Consider the following 21,574-nt stretch of genomic DNA (forward strand, 5'->3'; position numbering starts at 1 on the left):
AATAGTCGATCCTTGACAGATTATTATGCACCGTAGAGTGAAACGTGTATTGATGTGCTGTGGGGTGGAAGTGCCTCCAGACGTCTGTCAGGCCTATGGCTTCTGTGAATCCCTGGAAGCGGGAAATGCCAGCCGGTGTTGTTCGGGGCGGATATCTATCCTCGGAGGCGTCCATTGTAGCATTAAAGTCCCCTCCCATAATAAGATCGCCTTCAGGCAGGGCCAGGAGGAAATCGCTTATCGCCAGGAGCGCTACTGCGTTTAGTGCCGGGGTGATGTATACTGAGACTACATTGAGGAGTTTGCCCTCCCACTGACCCTGCAGTGCTGCAAATCATCCCTGATCATCTATTTTAGTCTGGAGCACTATAAAGGGAGAGTTCTTTTTCACTAGGATGCCTGTCCCCCTAGATCCGGTGGAGAATTCCGAGTGAACTACCATCTTATAACCCCATTTATCCAGTGCTTTACATGCCGTCCCTGTAAGGTGTGTCTCTTGCAGTAATGCTAGAGTGGGTCCGTGATGCTTTAGGGCCTGCAGCACTAGTCCCTTCTTTATCTTATCACCCAGTCCGCGGACATTCCACATGACTAGTTTTAGACATGCTACCTGTGTTACCTGGGCAGGGTTGTGTGCTCTATCAGGTTGTGGACCACTTGTCATGAGGATTGTATGTGTATGTCTGGGAGTGCCGTCTATTCGCCATCTGCGAGGGTATTTTCACCTTTCGATTGTCTATCTTACTACCAATGCCTCTGTAAGCTAAAACAAAACTAGACCAATTCTCAACATCCCCTCCCCTAACCCCTCCCCCCTCCCTGCCTCCCTGCTTAATGGACTTTGAACTGCCCGCCACCCCCAACTCAGCAGAGTGCTTATTCCCCAACCCAAAGATGGTACTTGCTTGACTGGGGTAGAGAGTCCAAGGAAGCGTCAGTCCCTTTTACTGCCTCCCAGGCCCGTCTCAGTCCGGTATCCATAAGCGATACGACCATGATTTTGCTGTCAGGGGGTGTTATCTCGGAAGTCTTCCGATTAGCGGGGTCATTCTTGAAAGGCCACTTCTGCCTCTGATCGTGGTGAGTGGTTCGAGTTTGGACGTTGTGCGTTCCGGCTACCCGGGTCCTCTTCATTTTCGTGACGGTGATGGATTCTGCGCCCATTACGTTGCTTCCCCACAGTACGCCATCCTTCAAGCCAGTCATAAGCCGCCTCAGGTGTCTCGAAGAACCACGTCTTGTCCTCTGCCACTACCCTGAGTCTTGCAGGGAACAGCAGGGAGTAAGGCAATTCTTGCGCACATAGAGCTTTTTTCACCTCCATAAAGCTTCGTCTGCGCCGGGAGACTGCCACCGTGTAGTCCGGAAAGAAGGCCACTGTTGAGTTATGTATTCTTATTGGTGGGGAAACCCTTGCCATTTGTAAGATGGCGTCTCTATAGCGGAAATTGAAGAGTCTGGCGAGTACTGGTCTAGGGGGGGGCTCCTGTTTTAGGCTTACCTCCCGTAACCCTATGGGCTCTCTCTACTGAGAAAAAACTGAATAAGCCCTTCGGTTGCATTCTTGTCTTCACTAGCTCTTCCACGTATAGATCCATCGCCTGGGTTCCTTCTCTTTCTGGAATACCCAGGATACGTACGTTGTTCCGGCGTGAGCGCCCTTTCTGGTCGTCCAGCTTCTCCGCTAGCTGTTTGTTATCTGCCTCCAAACGGGACAGGGCTGCTTGTAGTTCTGTGGTATCCGCCACCAAGGATTTAGTGACGATTTCCACCTCTTTGACTCTGTCTGTCATTTTCTGGAAATCCGCCCGGAGCAGATTGACATCCGTTGATATTGAGCCCACTGTGGTTTGGACGATGGAGAGGGCTGCCATAATGTCCTCCAGCGTTATCTTCTTGCCCCCATTTCCCTCCGATCCCTTGCCCGAAAGAGCTGCATCCTTCAGGGAGCTGTGGGGATCCCTTGTCGTAGGCAAATTTATCAAGCTTGGCCTGCGCACTCTGATTCCGCGGGCCCCTACTCGACATGTCTCCTTCGGGATGTGGCTACTCATTGCGTTTGTTCTGCGCCTCTTTGTCTCCTATACTCAGCCAATCATCGATTTAGTAGCCAGGCGTCGGAGTTTGCACAGTGACGGACGTGTGGAGAGACGTGTGGGTGCACCGCGGGGGTCCAACTCCATGCGAGGTCTCCGCAGCTATTTTGTCTTATGCGTGTGCACCTTGTCCTTTAGTGGGCCTTATTGTCTTTCATTAATTCGCCCAGGTACTGGGAGTGAGGCCTGGGTCCCTGTCTCGTTATGCCTCTGATACTGTCTGCATTCAGCGTTTATTGGGAATAGAATACCGCAGCACCTAAGGGGCATTCAGGGCCTCCGCCCCCTTCAGTTCCGGCCCTTTAAAGTCCTGTGTCAGCAATGTGTGTGCCACCGCGCCTTTCTGGCAGATTAGGAGCCCAGCCCGTCACTACACGACCTCCTGGCTATTGCTCACCTCGCAGACCTCATACATTTGTCGCCACTTGTGCTACGTCTTGCATTTCCACGACCAATTATCTGCCGAGCAGTAGGCCTCACACGGAATTCAGTCCGATAAGTGATGGTCGATAGTGTGGTGCGCCACTGCGGCCTGGTGTCTACGTGTTGCGACTCACATTAACCCCGCAATTACCTACTTTACGTGCCGGAGCCACTTGTTCTCTAGTGCGCCTTCTGGTTCGTGGCAGCGAGATCAGGGGTATCGGTATGCAGCGCTCTGAAGCTTTCCGTGATTATTGTCGATGGCTGATGGGGGAGGGGTTTCCGGTCGTGTCTCAGGAGGACTCGGTGTTCATGCCGCAATTAGTGTCTACACCTCCTAAGTCCGGTGCGTGTAAGGTGTAGTGCCCCCACCGCCTTCTGCTTGATTTCCAGCGTTGTTCGTCATGAAGGGTCCCGTAGGCCTCTCTGTGTGCCTGCCGGCTTTTATACCGCACTCTGGGCTTTTCCGTATGCTCTGCGGTTCCCGGGGTAGCTTCAGCGCTCTCTGTATCCGGTGCTGTTTGCGGCACCCCTCTTACGATCTGTGCCTCCTTTGCTGCGCCCGCCTTTCGTCTTGTTCTTAGGCCACCAATAAATCGAGGCCCCGGTCTCTGTTGCTGTTTAGGCCTTCACCGGTTAAATCCGATTGCCTCCGTTCCCCGACGTCGGATTTTCTTCGGTGATGCACCGATCGGCGCCGCTCGGTCCCGGACCTCAACGTAGGCCCCTGGAGTTTCTTAAAATGACAGATTATTGAGCGGATTGCTGAAAAGGGCTATGCTGTCCCCGGAGCTCCTTAGCTAAGCAGCCATCTTGCTTGGCTGTTAGCCACGCCCCTGGAGTGATATTTAAGGTAATTCTCGTAAGGTGAGGTCCTCGAGAGAGCAGTTATAACTGCCGTGAACAGAGTGATTGAGCAAGTTTCGGCTGGAACAGAGTTCCTGTTTAGTGGCCTTAGTATCTGAAAGGAACGGGACACAGATGCTTCACTGCCAGGTTTGGTCGTAGCTAGGAAGATTCTGTTTAAGTGTTGGTTGCAAGTAGGCATCTATCGACTCAGGAGTACAGCGAGGTAGTTTGGAAGTCATGTATGGATGTGAATACTATGATGGGACCCTATTTGTAGGAGAAAACCGGCCGGTAGAGGTACTGTGAGCTAGATGGGTGTCTGGGGAAACTCAACAGTGATCTTGTTATCTAGTGAGAGAGGACTTATTGGGGGAGACCCACTTCAGTACTCACTGTTGAGTTTTAAAGTAGGGAATTTTACTTCAGTTTACTTAGGAGGGAGCAAGCTGAATGTCTTGGCTTTTGGAAGGAAATGTATTCTAGAGCACGTTTTCTTCATATTCAGTATAAGAAATGTATTGGTTATGAAGGCACCCATGATGTATGTAGGTACGTCAGTGGTGTAATAATAACCCCTCAGCCTCGCGGGTGGGGTTGGGCCGAGCTGCCGCGGGCCCTTCCAGCACTGTGCATGGACAGCGAGGCCCTGCCTGAGAGTTCCTGACTGGGTCAGGAGCGTGGGGGCGCCCCTCCCTGCACTTTGCAGGCGGGGGCCCTCAAGTTTTGTTACGCCACAGCACCGACTGCTCGGGTATCCAGACAAACGGACTCAACAGGGCACCATGGAAACATATACACAAATCACTGTGACAACTCCCGCCTTTCGTTCCTTCAAGGCCTCGTTGGGCGAAGAAGAGAACAGGGTGTTTCCATCACAGGGTACATTCTAAACTACCCTGGATGTCACTGTGCAAACAGGAAGCGAGCACCGAAGCAGCGATCCACAAACAAGCACAGTGAATCATGGTTCGAGTCCTCATTAATTGACAGTTAATGCAAAGCTACGTCATTTCCTCTGACTGCCAGAGAACGCGTTTTTCAGTTCCTTGAGGCAGACGACATTCCACGGATTTCTCAAGGCCGCTCTGCTTTTGCAATGACACTTGCTGCGTTCATCTCCCTAAGTGGAAGAGAGATATTTTAGTTAGATGCTTTGCTTTGCAACTGCCCTTGCTTTCACTTCCTGGTTCAAACCAGATCACACATGGGAAGCAGAATCTTCTCGACTTCTGAAAGCTATTGTAACCACGGTTTGCTGCCTTGACACATTATTGGCCGTAAAGATGAACAGCTTGGGTGGTCGAGACTGAGAGCTGGTAGGTAGATAACAAAGAGCCAATCACAGGCTCCAAGCTCAGTATTATGTTCCTGAATCAGAACGATCCAGGGTGACAAAAGGCTTTCATTGGCAGCCTTAGCACTAGGCAGAGATGCCTGTGTCATGACAGAATGAAATTGTTCAGCCTCACCCCTGTTGGCAATGTAATGTTTCCACTCGGGGCGCGCTGGGTGGGGCACGATCCGAAGATTCATTTATTTATTTATTTATTTATAGATGTATGCGGTTCAGGCCATGCCCTGAGGGTGTCACAGCACATAAACATAGAAGCAAAAACAAACCACGTTGTCATAGAATCAGAGAGAGTCTTCTAAATACTTAGCAGCCATTTCCAATTGCAGCTTCTAACAAATGGACTTGTATTTCGCAATTTGTGAATTCCTTGAAGAGTGCATGAGTTAAGAAGGGTGCAGTTCTGCAGCACGATTAAAGTAGCTAGTCACTGATTGGTGCCAGACTTGGCGCCAGGAAGACGTATGTAAAGGGCACTCCAAGAGAAGCGTGTCAGATCTTTCTTTTTTTTTTTTTTTTTAAAAAACTATCTTATTAATTTTCAGTTTTTCCTTATTTCCCAGATTTAAAAAACCCAAAGAAAAACAATTAAAATAGGGACATGAAATAGCATTCTCTGCAGTATTCTGAAGTACATGTGTAGAATGCCCCGGTTACTTACCGGTAATCTTCATTACTCCGAGTCCATGTCTTCCTCGCCACAGTAATTACCCATGAGCCTCCGGCTCCACACAGAACTCCAAGTATAAAAAAACGCTCTAGTCTCCCTCTTCCTCCTCCAAGATGGCCCCCCAGTGACTCCAGCCAATCCTATAAAGGGATACAGATACAGCCAATCGACCTGAAAAACCAAGCCGCAGACATGAAGCCACCACCAGGGCCGGGAGGGAAGGGAAACTATACTGTGGCGAGGAAGACATGGACTCGGAGTAATGAAGATTACCGGTAAGTAACCGGGGCATTACCTCCTTGTCCTGTCTTCCTCGCCACAGTAATTACCCATGAGCCGATACCAAAGCAATCAGCTTCATGCAAGGAAAACACTCCACAGAAATCATGCAGAGAAACATATTTCAATCACAAGAGGTACAAAAATTCCACAGAAACATACACCTCAAGGAATCCCAGCCAACAGTACAGAAGAGGCAAGGGAAACAGAACCCCCACCCCCAATCTGAAGGCGATAATGGGACATGAAAGTATGCGGGGACGACCAAGCGGCAGCCCGGCAAACATCCTCCATGGACACCCCCTTAAAAAGCGGGCCACGATACAGAAACAGATCTGATGTACCGACCCTGAACCGGAAGAGGGGGAAGTTCAGAAACAGAACCATAAGCCAAAAGTATGGCCACCTTAATCCAACGACTGACAGTGGACAGGGAGAGCTTCAGGCCCTGACGAGACAAACCAAAATTGACAAATAAATCGTCAAACTTAAAAAAAGGAAGAAGTGCATGAAAAATAAACGAACAATGCATAACGCACCTCCAACAGGCGGAGAAGGCAATCCTCAGCCGAGGAAGGATCAGGACAAAGAATCGGAAGAACCACTTCAGCAGAACGGTGAAAATAAGAATCCACCCCAGGAATAAACATAGGATGAGGGCACAAGACTACACGATCAGACAAAATGACCAAAAATGGAGTAGACCGCAGGAAGGCACCTAGCTCACCAATACGGATGGAAGATGCAATAGCCACAAGAAGCACCACTTTGAGAGTCAAGAACTTCAGGCCCACCAACTCCAAAGGCTCGAAAGGAGCCGACTACAAGGAACGCAATACCAGAGTTAGGTCCCAAGGAGGAGAACAGAAGATAGGACGGGGACGTGGCAAAGAAAGCGACTTAAAAAGCCGAGCCACCAAAGGAGAAATTTGAACCAAAGACAGGACATGAAATGCCCGAATGGCGGCCCATTGAGCCCTGAGAGTGGAAATGGCTAAGCCCAAAAGGAAACCATCAAGTAAAAAATCCAGAATCTGAGCAGGGTCCAAAGAAGCCAACGACAGCCTGTGACACACACATCAAGAGGCAAAGTTATCCCAACGCTTAGCATAGGACTTAAGAGTAGAAGGCCTCCGAGATTGCTGAATGACGCCAGCAACCGCAAAGAACAACCTGCACGCAACAGCGATCTCCTCTCAAGAGCCAGGCCCGCAGACCCAGGGACCGCTACACAGGCAGAGGCAGAAGAGGACCCAACAGAGGACAAGGCACGAACTGTAACGTCCCGCCTGGAGATACAGCCAATTCCAGCAATAGGGGATACCAAGGACGACGGCACCACCCCGGAGCAACCAGAAGAACAAAAGACCCCTCCCTCTTGATCACCCGCAATACCTTCGGAATCAGGGGAACAGTAGGAAAGGCATACAACAGGCCCCTCGGTCAAAGGAACGACAGAGCGACCATACTCAAAGCATCCAGACAGGGCATAAACGTGTAAAAACAGCGGAATGCGGCAGAGGTCTGGGAAGCAAAGAGGTCTACAATCGGAGACCAAAACATCCACCGCAACCATCTGAACATCAAGGGTGGCAGGGACAAAGACCCCATGGATGGAAACACACGGCTCAGACAATCCATCACAAAGCACTCCAGACCAGTCAGGAAAAGCTCAGACAGGGACGCCAGGAACATCTTTGCCCAACAACAAACCGACGGCTGAGGCAACCGAGGGAACATGACAGTCCGTCCGGACCCACACACGGTGACCCCGCGGAGATCCGAAAAGGTCAACAGACCCAACAGGAAGGACCCAGCCTCTCGTAGCCGGAAGAACAAGACAACACCGCCTGAGGCCAAACCCCCGATTCATAGAAACCCCCAGAGAAGGACCCCACCTCAGCAGGCTGGAATCGGCAGTGATAACCCGCGAGGGAACAACCAGAAATGGGCGGCCCCTGGACAGACGACATTGGCCAACCACCACACCAGGACCACCCGAACCCCCGAGGACACAGGGAACAAAACACTCATATCTAGGGAACAGGGGTTCCAAATGCAACAAAAGTGCGGGACACCCACAGATATATGTGAAGGCGAGCCCATGGCACGCTCAACAAAGATGCAGACATCAGACCCCGAACCCGCAATCACAGGCTCACAGGATGAGAAGGCCTCGACAATAGGGACCGCACAGCAGACACCAGGGACAGAATCCGAGCAGGGGTCAGGAACACCATCCCTAACCGAGACCCGAACAGAGCCCCAATGAAGTCAAAACCAGTGCCGGAACAAGGGAGGATAATGGGACAATCACCAGGAACCCGTGAGGCACCAGTCCAAGGCACACCCACCAGACATGCAACACCGCCTCCGAAGAGAAGAAGCAGAGATCGAAATATCGGTGATAAAGGGAAAAACACCAATGCCCTGCCCTTGCAAATGGTGAATAAGAGGAGCCAGAACCATAGTAAAAATCCTGGCCGGAGGTACCCGGAACCGAAAGTGACGACCCAGGATGCAGAAACAGAGAAACCTCTGAGAATACGGGTGAACAGGCACATGCAGATAAGCATATCTCAAGGCCATGGAGGCCAGGAAATTCCCATGATATATCAGAGGGAGGAGCACCTGGAGGGAAACCAAAACGAATGTCGAACGACGAACGAGAGAATGCACCCATTACAAATCCATCACAGGTCTGAGATCCCATGTGCGTCTTGACACCAGAAAGAGGATGGAACAAACCCCCAACCGCAATTGATCGTCAGGCACGGGAACGACGGCCCCCTACAGAACAAGGGACTCGACACCTCCCAAAAGAGCCACTTGCATCAAAGCGTCTCTGGAACAAGGAGTGGACATGAAACCGTCTGGGGGAGCCAGGGAAAATCCAAGATGAACACCTCCTGACACCACCTGCAGCACCCACTGATCTGACACAGACCAGCGCCAAGATACCACGAAGAAAGTGACGCGACCCCTAACCGGACCCACACCAGTAGAGAACCAGTCAGGACTTGGAAGCGGGAGCGGAGGATGAGGAAGCACCCGAGAACTGGGAGCAACCAAAAGAAGGCGCACCCCGGACACGCCCCCTCCCACGAAAGGGCCGACCAGCACAACCCCACCCGGAAGGACCAAAAGCTCTCCGAGAACAAACGGAACGGAATCGACCAGCCCGTTCAGGAGCAAGGACTACACGGTCTTCTGCCGTCATCATCACCATCTCCAAAGTTGAACCAATAAGCCAAACCTCAGAAAAAGGGATCGCCATCAGGAGACACTGCAGCGCAGCATCCGCCTTCCAGGAGCGAAGCCACAACTGATGCCTCGCAGCGACAGAAGACCCCGCCGCAGAAGCCGCCACCTCCAAGTAATCAAAGAGACATCAGAAATTAGGCGAACCTGCAGCTCCAACATAGCCAGAGTAGAAGAGACATCGTCCCCCTGGCCCAAACATTCAGCCAAAGACTGAAAACCCTCAATCAAGGAAAGGAGCGCGCAAGAGGAATAGGCCGCAGCCCGGATATAAAATCCAGCAGCTGCAAAAGTGCTACAAATCGCCCCATCCACCATACGAACCACAGGATCCGCAGGAGAGGAATCCTCATAAACAACAGCCCCCTGACCGGACATACAGGCCAACACTGAATCAACCCCAACTAGGACGTGAAAATATCAGCAAAGTCCAACAGAGGATAGCGTCTTAAAAAAAAACGCGAAAAAGAGCCCATGCTCAAAAACCTTCAATACAGAAGAATGCAGAGGCAAAGAATCAGGCTCAGGACGCTGATACCGTGAAAAAGTCATCCCCCAGAGGCACGACCGACCCAGGAAAAACCCAGTACAAGTCGCGAAAGTGACACAGCACCTCCTTAAGGTCGGCACCCTGCACAAAGCGACCCTGGACATCATTGCCAAAGTCAACCTAAGGAGCGTCAACAAACCTCGCCCATTAGACAGGAGGAAGTGGCAATCAATCCCGCAAAGCAGGAACCACAGCAGAATTGCCCATATGCTGCAACCATCCCATATAAGGAAAAGTCACACCAGAACCAGAATCCCCCAAGGGTGCAGGATCAGTAAAACATGAAGAACCACGCACCACAACGTCCCAATACATTTTTAGTCCAAGAGCCGCCGAGGCGGGAATTGAACCCTGGTCCCGGGCCAGACCTCTGCAGCAGGGTCTGCTGCTCTAACCATTGAGCCACGCTTCTCCACTGAGTGAAACAATGCACAGAAACCCCTTCACTGGTCAAAAAAGGCTGGCTGTTGCCAGGCAACCAAAGGAAAACACCCATGGCACGCCCCCCAATTAGGACAAACATCGAGGAAGCCACGCGCGCCTCCCTAACGAGGCTCGAGACCCCCAACCGGCACAATCCAGCAGCGCGCCTACCCCAGCCGTCCACAACCATTACGGCCAGCAGGTAAGCCCAAAAACAAGAAACCGGCAAAGATTTCAGCCGACTGCATGAATCCCAGCATACAGGACGCGCGGTCGGCAAGGGGCACACCACAACATAACCTCCCGCTCAGCAGGAAGCGCAGGAGCGGCCCCAAGAAGCGAGCCCACCATGCGAACTTGCAGGATAAAAAGCACCACAAGTCCGCTGAAGCAGGACAAGGCGCCTGGCAATAGAAAAGGGGAACAAACACAATTTTAAACATCAACTTTGAACATCACGAAGGAAATAAATATCGAAAACTAACTTCCCCCATCCAAATACCCAAGAGCACAAGGGGTTGCTCAAGCAAGACCCCAGCCCCACTCACCTGACCAGCAGGGAACACAGCATTCGGAGTAGTGCAGAAAAAAAGAACAGGTCGATTGGCTGTATCTGTATCCCTTTATAGGATTGGCTGGAGCCACTGAGGGACATCTTGGTGGAGGGAGAGGGAGACTAGAGCGTTTTTTATACTCTGAGTTCTGTGTGGAGCCGGAGGCTCATGGGTAATTACTGTGGCGAGGAAGACAGGACCAGGAGGTAATGAATGCAGAGACTCACATCGTAGAGATGTCTGCTCATGGAATCCCATGCAGGTGGCCTTAACCGTTTATAACTTTTTGGGGATCAACTCACTCCTTGGGATCCCTACCACAGTCAGTGTTGGCTTTCCAGCCACACATCGTTGGGGGTTAGGCACTGCCCCACAGTCATCCTGCCCTTCTGGCTCCAAGACCATCCAGTGTGAGTAGCCTATTGAGTGTTGCGATTCCTTCAGGACATCACTGTCCACAAGGAGGTGTACATTATCGGCACCTTTTACCATACCGGTCCCATATGATCAGGTAAAGTAGGTACTTTTGTGATGCTGGTTATAGTAGAAACAACGCCACAATTCTGCAGAATTTCCAAAATGAAGAAAGTCAGCCCGATGGAATAAAAAACTTTATTTCAAAGAAATGTCAAAATGACAAAATACTTATCCAACAAAAATTCAGATTTTCCACAGTTTTAATGGGTAAAAAATCATGATTTATTAAAGGCACAGAGGCTAATATTATGCATATCACCTTTATTGCTCCCCAAAACACAGCAGCAACAAACAATAGAACTTAGAACACATAAAGATCTAGAACGTTGAACATGCATATATTGCCAGAACACGCAGCCATTTTCCTCTTTTGTTGCTGCTCAGATTCTTTGAAAAGGTTGCAGTAGTCGTTCTATTATGTCTTTTGTGACCCAACAGTTAAAAAAGGGGGTGGGGAGACCCAAGATGAATGTAAGAAGGGAAAAAGGGGGAAAGATAGAGGAGGGGGGTGGATGGATTGGAGGAAGTAGTGTGCAGAAAAGACGAGGGATGGAGTGTGGGTGAGAGATGGAGTGTGGACGAGGGATGGAGTGGTGGTGCTGAGTGGTGCTGTGGTGGTGCTGAGTGGTGGTGCTGAGTGGTGCTGTGGTGGTGCTGGGTGGTGCTGTGGTGGTGCTGGGTGGTGCTGTGGTGGGGCTGAGTGGTGCTGTGGTGGGGCTGAGTGGTGCTGTGGTGGGGCTGAGTGGTGCTGTGGTGGGGCTGAGTGGTGCTGTGGTGGTGCTGAGTGGTGCTGTGGTGGTGCTGAGTGATGCTGTGATGGTGCTGAGTGATGCTGTGGTGGTGCTGAGTGGTGCTGTGTTGGTGCTGAGTGGTGCTGTGTTGGTGCTGTGTTGGTGCTGTGGTGGTGCTGTGGTGGCGCTGAGTGATAATGTGGTGGTGCTGAGTGATGCTGTGGTGGTGCTGAGTGATGCTGTGGTGGTGCTGAGTGATGCTGTGGTGGTGCTGAGTGATGCTGTGGTGGTGCTGAGTGATAATGTGGTGGTGCTGAGGTGGTGCTGTGGTTGTGCTGAGTGGTGCTGTGGTGGTGCTGAGTGGTGCTGGAGTGGCGCTGAGTGATGCTGGGGCGGCGCTGAGTGATGCCGTGGTGGTGCTAAGTGATAATGTGGAAGGGAAGGGAAGAAAGAAAGAACGAAAGAAAGAAGTAGGAAGGGAGGAAGCAAATAAAGAAAGGAATGAAAGGGAGGGAGGAAAGGAAGGAAGGAATAGAAGAAAGAAAAGGAAGGCAAGAAAGGATGGAAAGGAAGGCAGGAAAGGAAGGAAGGAATGGAAGAAAGAAAAGGAAGGCACGAATGGATTGAAAGGAAGGAAGGAAGGAAAGGAAGGAAAGAAAGGATAAAAGGAAATAAAGAAAGGATTCTAATTGCAAATGTCAACATGAACAGGCTTGTTTTGAAGATGTAGTCCCCAAATTTGAGATTCCACGACAGAGAGGGGCTGTGAAGGACGGAGGCGACAGACAGAGGCCACGGGGACATGAAAGGAAGGGTTGGAGGGGAAAAAAACGCATTAGCGAGCGAGAAAAGCCATAAACACCAGGGGAGGGGGGAAGTAGATTGCCTCCAAGCTTTCAAGCCTTTGTGAGGCCAAGCGCCTGCCTGGGGAAGGAACGTTGAGTGCTAGCCAGAGGAGAGCTTGACAGGCAAGAAAGAGGACAATGTGGAGCACTGGGCGGGAGAAGAGAAGGGTGTGAGAGAGATCCACGTGGAGAGATCAAAGTGGGGCGCTGCATAGGGATGGGGTGAGGACTCGGAGAAAACAATGTGGAGTAGTGGGTGGGGAAGCATCTAAGGATAGAACGGGGAGGGGGGGGGGGGAGCAGAGAAGTACCTCAGGAAAACAGCCCAAAAAAATATGCACACTCATGCAGTGTTTTACAAGAAAAGAAAAAAAAGGCTTCCCGAAAAGTTTAAGAATAGAAAGAGCCTATCAGAGAGGTGGTGAACAGGGTAAGCTTCATAGGAGGGACAAAGACATGCTAATGGACTAAAATAAAGGTAGCAAATACTAACCCAGCAAATATAAAGCAAGCAAATGTGAGTGACAAACCACAAAGCCAATGGTAACCAATGAGAGGAATGTATACTACCTAATCTTTCAGCATGTCCCCAAATAGGGAGGAGGGTTGGGGAAAGGTGCCTCTGTGCTGCTGCCTGCCCTGCTGCGGCCATGATTTATTTATCTCATCCTGGGCAGGAGGTCGCTGGCGCTGCAGTAATAAAGCAAACAACATGATGGTTTTTCACTGCAGATCAGTTAAAATAGGGGGTATTGGGCAAATTACTCAGGAATGTTGTGATTCACAAAATGGCGAAAAGGTGGTGGTTTCTGGTTATTGCGGACTCCTGCAGGGACTGCAGAACCCACTGGGTTGCACTTTCAGGGAACTGTCTACCATTTGCAGTTCCTTGCTGTTAACACCCCCCTCCTTCAGCGATCTATCCTGCTGAATAAATCCATTGGCAAGACAAGATTAAATCTGTTAGCTTTCTTCCTGTTGTATGCTAGTCACATACGCTGCCAGGGGCGGAAACTCTTATAAAAACAAGTTATAACTCAAAGAACTCCCTTCTTGACTTTATGTGAAGGGCTAAAACTAATGCGCATGAGGAACGAACTGGCATGCAGGTGATGGCGGCTCAGGGGGGCACCTCTCCTTGTGAGAGAAAAAGGGGGTTGTTAATTGCTGGATGATAAGCTGGATCACGTGATAGCGGCTTGAAGTCAAATCAAAGTCAGAAGATTGAAAGAGCGCCTCTACTGGTGTTGTTTACCCTCTCTTCACACGCGACGCTGCTGTGCTGCCTGTGGACGCACAGAAGCGAAGGCTGCAGCTGGGGGCTGCGGGGGAGAGGCGGGGGCGCTGTCACTGGAGAGAGGGGTGAACAGAGAATGGGAGAGTGTGGCAGAGTGGAGAAGAAAAAGAGTGATCGAGAAAGATAAACTGAGATGGAAAAGGAGAGAGAGAGAGAGAGAGAGAGAGAGAGAGAGAGAGAGAGAGAGAGAGAGAGAAAGAGGGGAGGGCAGAAGGTAGTGGGAGTGTTACAAAGGCGAGAGAGAGAAAGAAAGAGAGAGAGCCCGTGACAGAGGAGAAGGAGACAGAGGGTATCGGAAACAAATGAGGATGCATGGGACAGGTGGGGAGGAGAGAGTGTGAGAGTGAATACTGGAGAGATAGTCCAGCAGTGGAGGTGAGAAGTAACTGGTAGTGGTATGTAGTCACAGGGCTAAGAAAGTGTAACAGAAGAGGAAGCTTCAGTGGAGTTACAGTGGAAGGAGGTGACAGGAAAAGAGGGGCGGGGAAAGGACGCCGTGAAAACACGGAAACAAAATCAGCTCACAGTCACAGCATCAGTAAACTGCAATTATAACATGAACCAGTCATTTTTATGGCAGTGTTTGGCATTCTAAATGAGATACCTATGGACTTTCACAGGATGAAGTGTCCCAAAGTGTAGACTGAACATATTCATAACAATAAAAGTAATCTCCGGGGTGATTAAATGTGTGCAAGGTTAATAAAAAGTAGGATGGCGGTGATTACAATGCCTTTCAATTCCTTGAAAGAGACAGAGTCCGAATACTTGAAAGATAAATTCAATCATCATCTGAAACCTTAGATGTAAAATACAGAACAGAACGGAAAGCTTCAAGATGTTAATTGGTGTCTACATGGGCTGGGGGGAGGAGAAATGAGAGTCACGCCAAAAGTGAAGTGAATAATTAGGGGAGGAGAAATGCCAGAGGCCGGCTGAGCGCACGCTGGGGGAAGCTTCAGATGCATGTGGGAGGGAGGCTGGTGGCTTGTGGACGCGCTTTTCACGTGCACTGCCCGAAATCCGATCTGCCTGATGGTTTAGCTCTGAGCTCTGGTTTACTCACTATACTGTTGTCCTATTATTCCTTGCGGAATTAATAGGACGAGCCCTAAAAAAAGGAAGTGTAAAATGGCAGTTGGGTCAACGGTAGTGATAAGGGGGGGGCAAAATAATAGTTGGTTTCGTCAACCAGTCTTTAAAAAATCATTAACAATGGTTTGACGAAATAAATTTGACCCAGTTTCTTTATAGACTCATCTACAAAGGACAGCCGTTGAGATCCTAGGAGGTCTCTCAACGCATGATAACAGATGCAGTTTTGTATCCGTACCCCCGAAGATGTCCTTTGATGCCCAGTAGGACAAATTCTGGAGGAGGTACAACAACCAAGGTGGCACTGCCCATAAATGAGACATCTAGTTAACAGTAGTAGTAGTTTATTTGTCCAATTCCCGAGGGTCATACAAAAACAACAATAAAAGCTTACATATTGTTAATAACACTAGAATAATAAATAAATCAACACAATATTTAAAATAAGAAAATAAAAAATGTATGAAGGAGCCATCTGGACATCTAGGATATCAACTAACATGAGCTTAACATCAATTTACCCACTAGGACCAGATCTAATCTTTTTGCAGCCAGACACAGAATTTTACAGATCTCCTTCTGAAACAATCATTCAGATTCCATCCTTAATCAGTGACGTAGTTCAGTACATGTTCTTATATTCTGCTCTACAAATAGGGGGCAACGCATTTTTCTCCGTTCAGGGAGGGCGTGAGAGCAAAGGAGCATTAATTGTGCTGCGGTCTCTTGACCTCTGAACTAACATAAGCAGCTTTCTGAGCTAGAGACATTTTTTGACCACAAGATGTATGAGCTATCACTAGTGGGGTCCTCAGTCTAACCCTAATATAAAGAGACCATATTTCCTCAGGGTGTAAAGAGGAGGAATACAGCTCGTAGGCGATGGAACTTTTGATGACAAAGTACTTCTATGTCAGGACCGGAGGCGAGTATTATGCTTTCTCACTTTGCTTTATTTTTACAGCAGTAATTTCACAATATCAACCAAAAAATGATCTTTTCATTAAACTTAGGGAAAGAGAAACACCATAACACTGTCCAATTGGCATAATCTATGTCCCTTTATAGCCCTTACTCTGTATTTACACCCCCTCTATCTTCGCTGCTCCGCAGCCGGAGTTAAGTGCCTCCTCAACATGTTTTCTTTGATAAGTTTATTGCATTGCCATTGTTTGATATTGTAAATCATTTTCTCCTCACTTGCTAATCACAATGACCCACACAACATACATAGTGAGGCACACAGTACATTAAACGCTGTCAGGACTGCTTTTGTAGATAGTAAAACTATACACGTCCTTTATGGAGAGACATTCAGGAAGTTGGGGCATGGTGGGAAGAACGGGAACAGTGAGTTGTAAGTGCGTAGGGAGCTAGGCTGGTTCATGCTCTGTTATTCAGACTATCCAGGATATTGCGGCGTAGATTTGCAAATTATGCAGCACAAAAATTTTAATTTTGCGCCACAAAACTTTACCTTTTGCGGCATTATTGTGGCACTTTATTTTACTCATATTAGTTCCTTTTCAGTCTTAAATCAATGGAAACAGGCATGTTTAAAGTGTCTGAGATTATTTCTTTGCTATGCTCAGTCCTTGAGTCCTGTAATGGCTGGCAGCAACATTTTTCTCATGTTGCTGGAATCTAATCAGAGCGCTTGCAGGACTCTGATTCCGCAGGAGCAAGATGGCCTAAGGGAAATAAAGATCCCAGGGCCAATCATAACTCTCTATTTTTAAGCTAGCACTCCCGCAAGAGTCTACGACACTCTCGCAAGTCTAAATGCACCCCTGCTGGATCCCGAAACAAGAAGAGAAGGGATGGGTTGATGCCCAACGTTGCTCCTAGTTTCCTGTCTTCTCTTGCCCTGGAACAGGGCGCAGGCACCTCTACCCTGATCAGTGGCATCAACCCTTCCACTCTCTTGCCACCGGCCCTGCATACAAGCCTAACCCATGGTTTGCTGTAATTTGATTCGCTCCCAGCTGGTCTTTTACTTTATAACTGCACAGTAAACAACAAGTTGCATACGTGATTATGCTGACAGACCCCCACCTTCCACCCACCACCACCTCCTCCAGGGCACAAGTCCTAAAAAAAGAAGTGGGGGGGCCTAACAAAGTTAGGTTGTTTGCAAGTGACATCAGTGCGTGTGCCACCATAGCACATGACCCTACAATGCGATGCATTGCACGTGAGATCACAGAAAGTAACCCCCACGGAAGTGAGATCAGATATTAAGACCTCATACATATGTTTATCAGGTATATCATGAGTACATTAAGCGCATTATGAGATTTAGCAAATTAGATTTAGCTTTGGGCTTGTGCCAAAAAAAGTGGTGCAATCCTGACGCAAAATCTGGGCCTCAAGTAATAACATTTGCTTTAAACCTTGCCACAAACAAAATGCCAACAAGAAGCATGGCAGTAGATCTCTTTTGCTTAATTGGTTGCAAAAATCAGAATTTTAATATATTTTATGGGTTTAAGGCATCTGCTGCAGAGGTGCCGATTAAATCTCAGAAAATAATAATAATAATGGTAAGATAACTCTGGAGGTTAACACTTTTGCTGGAGAGATCTTTGTTTTGTCTAGTCTCAGATTTGCATCAAAGTAGTATAGAAGATTAATTTCTCTCCTGCAAAGCACATCACGTAACTTGCAGATGAGAGATTTTTATTTTATATAGCTAGGTGAGCAAGGTACTGCTATGAACACAGAGATCCTTTTGTTAATTACAGTTCATAAATTGTAATCCTACTAATATAGCACAGTGAGCTGTGAACCCTACACCTTATAACCCACACTGACTCATGTAACACATCTTGTACTTTGAGTTACACACTTACATAATTTATTGTCAATGTATAATGTATATGTCATGTAAAGCGCTCTGACACCATGCATTGGGATGAGTATTGCTATAAAAGAAACAAAATAGTGCTATTTAAATTGTTAGTTTTGCAAATACTTGGACCGACCAACACATCTGACATTCTTACAGCGCATGCACTTACTTTCTTACATTAAGGGACTGAACAAGGGCAAACGCATGCCTCTCTTAAGTACCTGTGAAGAGATAACAAGCTGTGTGCTTTTGTTTCCCCTCCGTTGTATTTGCATTTAAATTTTCAAGTTCCAGGCCACATCCAGTCAGAATACTCGATGAAAAGGGGCCCTTGATTGCCCCTTAACTTGGCCTTTATCTTTGGCACAGCTGGAGGTGACAATAAAGAAAGCCCCCATTGCTGCCTGCACGTTGTTGCTGAGAACGGAATGTAGGAATTACCCTGCACGTGTGGCGTGTGAAAGAGATTTTTGCCTGTTCTGAAAGTTAACACACTCTTGGCTAGCACCGCTTCCTCAACATACCTGCAGGCGATCTGGTCTCCATTGTTAATTCAGCTCTCCTTGCAGGAGAAAGGACTGCTGCAGCTTTCTGCCGCCCAAGCCCTAACTTGACCCGATTTCGTGATTATTTAGCACATCGCAAAATCCTGGAGGGTCTGCTTATTGGCAGGATGAGCTTGCATGAATGGCCAAAGTCTGTTTGGACAACTACGTTTCCCATGAGGTGATGCAAGACTGACCTCATGTGCAGAGGCAACAATGTCTTCATCAGGAATGTAGGAGGAACTATAAAACTCCCCGGCACAGTCAGCGTGCTGCTGATTATTCATTATGAGCAGCATTTCAAGGTGATTCAACAACCACTCCTCAGAAGGAGTGCTAAGGGTGCACCTGCACCATAGTACGCTCCTCAAAGTTCATTTGTGTGGGTTTGGTGTGTTATATCCTGGAAAGCACGGCGGGCACTGATTTCCTTAGGGCCCGGATCCCCCAGCATGCTCCACGCCCGCCCTACCCACCAATTAATCAAACTTTGAGATAAGGTGGGTGTACAAAAGGCCATGTTTAATGACAACACTCATAAACATGACAATAGATGATTAACAGAAAACACATTAGCAAAACATTATCAGCTATTATTGAAGCATCTTATCGAACTTGCATTGTTCATTATTAAAGCTGCATTTGCTCTTAAAATATTCTTCTTTCCCCCAGTACCAAGGGGCCCTCTGGTTCGCATCTCCCAGGCCGAGATGCCCACGTAAGGTGCAACCCACCTGCGCCCCTGAGTGATGGGCCCCAGCCCTCGGGTCCTTGTCCGCCATTTCCCGGGCCCCACCTCTCGTCCACCAGGCTGCCCAGGATCCCAGGAGGCTCGTACCTGTCGCCCTAGCCTCCCCAACCGGTGGCCTCCATCACCCTGCGGAGAGCTTACCTTCTCTCCCCTCAGTGCTAGCCTAGGGAGTGCGAAAGGTGTACTCCCGTCCATTTTGTAATTCAAGTCTATATCAATGGTCCAATGTCTCTTTTCCGCAACTCACCCCCTCAAACTACTGCATTAGGGGACGGGTGGGTAGGAGTTAAAGTATTAAACTAAGGCGAGGGGTATGGGGCCAGCAGGGTGAGAGCAGGTCCGGTGTAGGCGAAGGAAGAGGCCGAGATCCCTGTGTTCCTGACCTAAATAGGTCACGGCCTCTGCCCCCGCCCCCCACCGGGCGTGCGTCACCTCCCGCCCCGGAAGCACTTCCTCTGGCTGGCCTCCCATAGGGCGGCCGGCCACCTACACTGACCAAAAGGCGTTGCGTAGGCCGGGGGGCCGGGCCCTAAAGGCGGGCTCGTCTAGCCTCGCCCTTGGTATAGGGCCCGGATCCCCCAGCATGCTCCACGCCCACCCTACCCACCAATTAATCAAACTTTGAGATAAGGTGGGTGTACAAAAGGCCATGTTTAATGACAACACTCATAAACATGACAATAGATGATTAACAGAAAACACATTAGCAAAACATTATCAGCTATTATTGAAGCATCTTATCGAAATTGCATTGTTCATTATTAAAGCTGCATTTGCTCTTAAAATATTCTTCTTTCCCCCAGCACCAAGGGGCCCTCTGGTTCGCATCTCCCAGGCCGAGATGCCCACGCAAGGTGCAACCCACCTGCGCCCCTGAGTGATGGGCCCCAGCCCTCGGGTCCTTGTCCGCCATTTCCAGGGCCCCACCTCTTGTCCACCAGGCTGCCCAGGATCCCAGGAGGCTCGTACCTGTCGCCCTAGCCTCCCCAACCGGTGGCCTCCATCCCCCTGCGGAGAGCTTACCTTCTCTCCTCTCAGTGCTGGCCTAGGGAGTGCGCAAGGCGTACTCCCTTCCATTTTGTAAGTCAAGTCTATATCAATGGTCCAATGTCTCTTTTCCGCCACAAGGGTGACTAGGGCCCACAGGTCCGTCGCCCTTCCCCCCTTCCGACAAGTTCAGCACAAAGGACCATATCCCTTTGCTCCATGTATCCGTACCAGTGGCAGATAAATGGACTCCATCATGGTGACACATTGCTACTCCTGAAATCATCTTAGTGTGGGAGGTGCAGCCAGCGGCCCTTCGCTGAGCACGACTTTGCCAACTCCCCATTGAGACGTCTCACTGACACATTCACACCGTGATATTCAACGCTCTTGGTCGCGCTCCGGGTCCATCCTTGTGATACAACACCTCTCTGGAAATCCTTTGGTGTGTGATGCGACACGGGCGGCCCTTCGCTGAGCACAACCCGGCGCTCCGCCCTGCGTGGTATCGTACCTCCTGATCATGTGATTTCTATCCATGGAAATGCACTTCCCAGCCAGGCAAACATGGTGAGCGGCACCTCTTCGACCGTCAGGGACAAATGCCCCATTCCCCCTACCATTTCGGTAGGGCACCCTAAAGCACAGATGAGAAATGGAAAAGTCAGGCACAGTCATGACCAAATTGCAAGCATCATTTAACAGCCATAGCCACCCAGGCTGGATATGAAGATACAACCAGTGGGTCGCCAGTATCCCCCTTTTTACAGCTGTGTCAAACGACGAACCTGCCCCTCATTGCTAAGGCTGACGACCCCAATGTACAGGAATCCACTGAGGCCGTCAGTTCCTTAGTTCAAAATGTTTCGGCACCCACCGATGGAGCACCAACTGTCGCAGTTTTACTCGCAGGGCAATCAGGACGCCCCGACGGCCAGAACTAGCTTGCGTAACTCAAGCGTAAGAAATGCACTGCCACAATCGTAATACTGGTTATATAGTGCACTGTATATACAAACAGTACTATAAAAGTGGTTCTGCACAAGCGTTACCTGTTTTCCCTGCCATAAGTTGTCTAAAACATATAAAGCATCTATCATGCTAAAGGATGACGACCCGCACCCAACTAGTGCAACCACCATATGACAACCCTGGACTACCAAACCTAAGGACAATACGAGGGAATGAGTAAGAGAGGAGTAGCTCAAGTAGCTCAAGTTTGAGTCATTCTCGGCCACTAGCCAAAATTTCTTACAGGTTGGAAAAGCTCTGTCCATTTGGGTCACTTTGGGTTATTTGGAATGAAAAGATGCCTCATATCTCATCTATGGAACTTGATTTCCCAGTCACCCGCCATGGGGGGGGGGGCGGAATCCCTGGAGCAGGATGTCTGAGGGCGAGAAAACAGCCTCTCTCAGTGCGTCAGCTGGAAGAAGCTTCTCTCGGCACTTGCAACTGCGAGGCATCGGCAAGTAGTAAGTTGATCTGCTTGTCAGGATTAATCTAAACCTATTCAAACTATAGAGGGACCGAGTTAGA

The sequence above is a fragment of the Lissotriton vulgaris genome, chromosome 5, assembly GCF_964263255.1.
Source record: "Lissotriton vulgaris chromosome 5, aLisVul1.2, whole genome shotgun sequence".
NCBI classification, from domain to species: Eukaryota; Metazoa; Chordata; class Amphibia; order Caudata; family Salamandridae; genus Lissotriton; species Lissotriton vulgaris.